A 6,000-nucleotide genomic window follows, 5' to 3' on the forward strand; every position below is an offset into this window, starting at 1 on the left:
GAAATTGGAGCAACTTGTTTTTGAAGAATGATTTATGATAATACGGAGCTGTAAAACTAACTTTGTGAAAGTTACTGTTGTGATTGCCTTATTTTTCTTCATCTTTCTCAATGAGTATAGTAGTTTTATGTCTACATTGGCTTCTTTCTCCTATCAAGAATATTGTAGCCTTGTGAGAACTATGTTTTGTCTTTTTTTTTTTTCTCAAGGCGGAGTTTCACTCTTGTTGCCCAGGCTGGCGTACAATGGCGGGATCTTGGCTCACTGCAACCTCCACCTCCTGGGTTCAAGCAATTCTCCTGCCTCAGCTTCCTGAGTAGCTAGGATTACAGGTATGCACCACCACGTCCGGCTAATTTTGTATTTTTAGTAGAGACAGGGTTTCTCCACATTGGTCAGGCTGGTCTCGAACTCCTGACCTCAGGTGATCCACCGGCCTCAGCCTCCCAATGTGCTGGGATTACAGGCGTGAACCACCTCTCCCAGCCCTATGTTTTATCTTCTTATGGTTCTCTAGTGTACCAAAATAAATGCAAATGAATGCAAATGAATTTTCCATTGTCATACGAAGTCTTTTCTACTTATCAAGTAATGTAGATCTACAATCTATTTTCATGTGATTCTTTCAGAGGATATGTTTTGACTCTTACACCAAAGCAAAATTTCATCCAATTAACTCATCCAATCATATTTTTAAATATGTTGAGTTCAGCAAAGATATAACTGATAGCTATTAAGGCATTTACCCTTCACTGCTTCCTATTACCTTTAATTCCATCTAGATATCACTAAATAAAAATTCTGTTGTTATGAAATAAACACAGAAACATTTGCTATTACTCTTGAAGTCACATGATTAAACTCTACGCTTGCTAATGTTTTGATCTTTGAGTAGTTTGAATATGGAGAACCAAATCAAGCCCTGAACAACAAACTGCACACTCTGAGTTTTTTAGATCTGCTAGAGGTCAAATAATCTAGACATTAAATCAGACAGTGACCACAGAACAGAACAATTAAGGTCAGACATGGAAAAACACATGCAGACATCTGTATCTTTTATTCTTTAATAAGAATTGAATGGTGTGCAGATTCTGTATTACCTGAATCACAAGGTCTTTTCTGTTTCATGCCACTACTAGTGTTTGTCTGAGAGTTTAGCTCCTTGAACTGGCAGACATCCTCATAGTTTTTTTCCTGTTTCACACAGATGCACTGTGGCTCAGTAATTCTCCATCTGTCAGCATCTCTGCATCCAGGACCAAGCCAGGGTGTTCACACACTGATCACGGAAATAGTCGTTTTGGCAGGCACAGTTGTTCACACCTACAATCCCAGCCCTTTGGAAAGCTGAGGTGGGCGGATCACTTGAGGTCAGGAGTTTGAGACCAGCATGGCCAACATGGTGAAACTCTGTCTCTACTAAAAATAAAAAAATCAGCCAGGCCTGGTGGTGGGCACCTGCCAACCCCAGCTACTTGGGAGACTGAGGCAGGAGAATCACTTGAACTGAAGATGGAGGTTGCATTGAGCCAAGATGGCACCACTACACTGCAGCCTGGGCGACAGAGCAAGACTCTGTCTCAAAAAACAAACAATCGAACAATTTCTGTATTTCTGCCCGTATTCCACCATTGCAAGTAGAGCTGTATGGATCCAACACAGTCCTGGACAGGGAGCATGCAGGCTGGGAGCAGAGTTCTAAACCACATTTTCCACAGCTATCATCTCCCCAGAATAACCTCAGCCAGCACTCATGACACAAAATGGGGAGACTCTGCAAACCATGTAAAAGTAGTAGCAGGGCTGCAAACACCACCGTGCTCACCGAGGCTTCATTCCAAGCCATTCATTCGCACCAGCTTTGAATCTTTGGTTTTAAGAAAAAAGAAAAAAAGTCCTGATTTTTTCATCCTGTTTTTCCCTCTCTCCCTTCCAGAAAAGTTATAAATCTGCCACAGATGATTTCAAGCCAGTGTTGACAACAGGTTCCAAGTTTAGGGAGGATAAATAGGATATTTAAAAATCCACAAATGCTCTTCTGGGATGCAATTTTTTAGAAGACAGCTTTTGGGTTTAAAACAAACCATAATCTTGACAGTGGAATTGTAGTTTTTGCCTCCTGATTGGTTCTGGAAGCCAAACCCTCAGAGAGTTATTGTATGAGAATAAAATTGTTCTATAGTGAAGTCAAGAAATATTAATAAAGAAAAATTATGTAAAGTATAAACTTTATTATCATGTATGATTTTAAAAGTGTTAGGGAGCTATTTTTCATTTTTTTTTTTACCTCCTTCCCTCTCTCTCTCTGCCTTTCTTCCTTCCTTTTTTTCCTTCTTAGTCATAAGACTAACATGTCCAATACACTTAGGCTACTATTTTATGAAATGCTAGAAAGTATCTATGGCCCAACTTAATTGGCTTCTGTTTATCTGGGGCTCAAGTGAGGTTCGGGGCATTATTTAACACACTATGACTTTAAAATAACTACAAAGCGGCTGGGCGCCATGGCTGACACCTGTAAACCCAGCACTTTGGGTGGCGGAGGTGGTGGATCACTTCAGATCAAGAGTTTGAGACCAGCCTGCCCAACATCATGAAACCCTGTCTCTACTAAAAATACAAAAAAATTAGCCAGGCACGGTGGTGTACGCCTGTAATCCCAGCTACTGGGGAGGCAGAGCCAGGAGAATCGCTTGAACCTGGGAAGCGGAGGTTGCAGTGAGCTGACATCGTGCCACTGCACTCCAGCCTGGGCGACAGAGCAAGACTGTCTCAAAAAGAAAAAAAAAGTAAATAAAAATTTTTAGATTTTTAAAAATAAAGTAACTATTAAGCAATAATAAAGGATAGGACTTCTTGTTAAACACATGGTCAAAGAGTTCTCACATGTATTACGGTTTTCTCCTCAAACTCCACTAAAATGGTACCGAAATAATTTGAAAAACACTAATAAAGGCAGAGAGAACGGGAGAGGGCTCCACGGCATACGGGGAAACGCAACACAATGTCTGGAACCTGGAAAGCAGATGAATAGGTGGTAACTGATTGAGTACAGCAAAGACAGGGTAGACCTAGAGAGCCGTCGTGGGGGAAGATGACAAGAGGCCAGGCACATTGCACTGCAGAACTTCAGAATGTCAAGACTTGAAAGCAGTATGAACCCTTGGAGGCAGGGTTGTGGACTGGGCCTGAAAACGGGATGTTCTAAAAATTGCTATATAGAAAAATAAGATCCCTTTGAAGGTGGCTCGTTCAAGAAAATAAGAAAAAAGGCAAGGAGTTTAATTTCTTGTAAGATTTGCTCAGTTGTGGCCAGGGATAAGATGCTGGACCAGGAGATTAAGGGGAAGCAATGGACTGAACAGGGAAACCTCAGGCCATTTCCCTAGGGGCCCCCAGAATGCTGACAGCTAGGTCTATATCTTCCAAGTGAGAAACCAGCGGATCCTTCTACAGAGAAACTAACCTATCCCGGAGATACTACCTTCAGATAGTGCACATGTTACTTGGCTAAACATAATTTTTAAATTAAAAGCAATAGTAACAAAACACAACAGACAATCACTTATGGCTTTGTTTGAATCTTGGCTTGCCTATCACTAACTTGTGACCTTGGGTAATTTCACCCACTTGATCTTAAATTTCCTTCAAATTGAAAAACCTTTCACTGAGTTGTAATGAGGATGAAATGAGATACATACGTAAAAGCTTCTACGGGATAGAGAGGCATTTAACAAAGAGCACGGGTTTTTTTATTAGTTCATAATGATAAATAATTATAGTAAAAGTAAGTCCTCTTAGAATAATTAACCTACTCTGGCACAGTAACTTTTGGCCAAATACTACTCTGGGCAGAATACTATATTGGCTTGCTTTAGACTCTTGCTAAGTGGCCTGGCCGCTGCCTGAGAAACGGTGGTTGAAACTAGACATATGGATTTCTGTCTAAGTATGATAGATGAGGTAAGACAACAGTGGAAAAAGAGGGAAGCTCGATGAAGATGAGGAAAGAGAACTGATTTTGGTTTCCTTCAAAGGGCTGGTGTCATTTTTCTTAGATTTGTCATCATCTCTTGTTTGATCACTTGAAACCTAGGCGTCAAATACCACTGCACGTTTCACAAAAGCAGCAGGTTTTAGAGGAACTGGAAAGGTCTGCAGATAAAGCGGAAAGGAAGTGATGGTAGTAGACTCTAGGTGCTGTCCCGGAGAAGAACAGGTACCCCAGCACAGGGTGCACACAAAGACCCCTGCACAGCAAGTCAAGTTAGAGAAACAGGCTGATGTGAGTATTGAGGGGACACACACCAAAGGCCCTCTAGGTTTTAAGTATTGGCCAGTTTTCTCTGAAACCTTCCAACTATAACCTTCGTCCAAAGAGCTAGCTCGTGATGCCACTATTACACCCTGTTTGACAGATGAGAAAACATACGCAAAGAGGTTAAGTAATTTGACCAAGATTGACTTCTTAGCAGAGTCAGGATTTGTGAATCTTACTCCAAAGTACATCTACCTTTTAAAAAAAAACTCCATTATTCCATCTCTTCCCAGACATGAACTTATTTTTATGAAATAAGTGCATGCAAGCCCTTTGTAAGGTATAAAATATGACATAACCTCAAGACATTTTAGGTATTATTTAACGTTTGAAAGGCAAACGACCCCTGAAAATCTGAGGTGCGGTTGTGCTCGTGTAACACTCAGTGTATTTGGTTTGCCTTCCGCTTGTGAAGCGGGTTGAAATAGGAGAAGGGAACGTGAGGCTGAAATGGAGATGAAGTGGAGATAGAAATAAAAGATGACGGGTTTTAGTATTTCGAGAGAAAAAGAACAACAGAATTATTTTTGTGGTAATAGAAATTGCTCAGCTTAAACATTTGTTTCTGTTGCATTACAAAATTATATTAAGTATAATGTGTATTTTCTTGGTATAAAATTAAAGAGGGATTATTCTGAGGCTGATCCACAAAAAGTTTAGGTTCTTGCTACTGAAAGTATGGCCTGGGACCAAGTTTTGGCTCCTCTTGGGAGCTTGCTGTAAATGCAGCACCTGGGCCCCACCCGAGTCAGACCGTGCACAGATCCCCAGGTGAAGTGTACGCGCATCGTGGTCCCTGAAGCACTGATTTAGGCCAAAAAATAAAGGCTGTGGGTGGAGAGAAAAGGGCATGAACTTGGGCAAGGGCTTTTCAGGTTTACATATTTTCAATGAGAATAAGGATTTTCAGCAAGTCTCCTGAGTATTTTTTAAATGAATAAACAGACTAGGAACAAATCATTCCAACTGCCACGGAAGTGATGGACTGTGGCCTGAGAGGGGGCTCTGGTGGGCATGTGTTATAAATGAAGCTCATTAAACAACAACAACAGTTTAGGTATTAACAGAGATCAGGACATTCAGTGCAGCCTCCTGTTTACCAGCGACATTTAATTACCCCAAGAAGGTCTGAGTGAAATCTTGAAATTTTAGCTTAAACATTTCCCTTTAATATGTTAAGTAAGTTATAGTAAAACAAATGTGGATTTCTCTCTTGTCAAAGTAATTTAGTATTTTATAATGCTAAGGAAGAGGAAAAGAGATATCCAATATAAAACACCTTGAAGAAACCAGCAGATGGGAAGTCCATGGTGCCCTTAGGTGCCCTGAGTCCCTGCTGGGGGCCAGATCCCATTTCCCGGCAGTCCGTTCTCACCATTTGTGACCTTGTCCTCTGCAGGGCATGATGCTGGGAGCCAGTGGTGGGGGACGAGAGGCAGAAAGACAGTGATTCAAGGCTTTCCAGCAAGAGCTACAGGTCTCCCACCTAAAGAAAATTATAATTCCTCAGGTCCTCAGGGAGTGAATTAAGAATTTACATTCTTTCAGTCAATTTATCAGCATATATTTAATAAACATATACTTCTTGAACAGCTCTGTACAAGAAGGCTTATACCAGAGCACAAGCCTTAACTCTTTTTTTCCAGGATTTTTAAATCTCTGTGCCCAAAATGGCAGAG

This window comes from Macaca fascicularis, chromosome 6 (genome assembly GCF_037993035.2).
Source record: "Macaca fascicularis isolate 582-1 chromosome 6, T2T-MFA8v1.1".
In the NCBI taxonomy this organism is placed as follows: domain Eukaryota; kingdom Metazoa; phylum Chordata; class Mammalia; order Primates; family Cercopithecidae; genus Macaca; species Macaca fascicularis.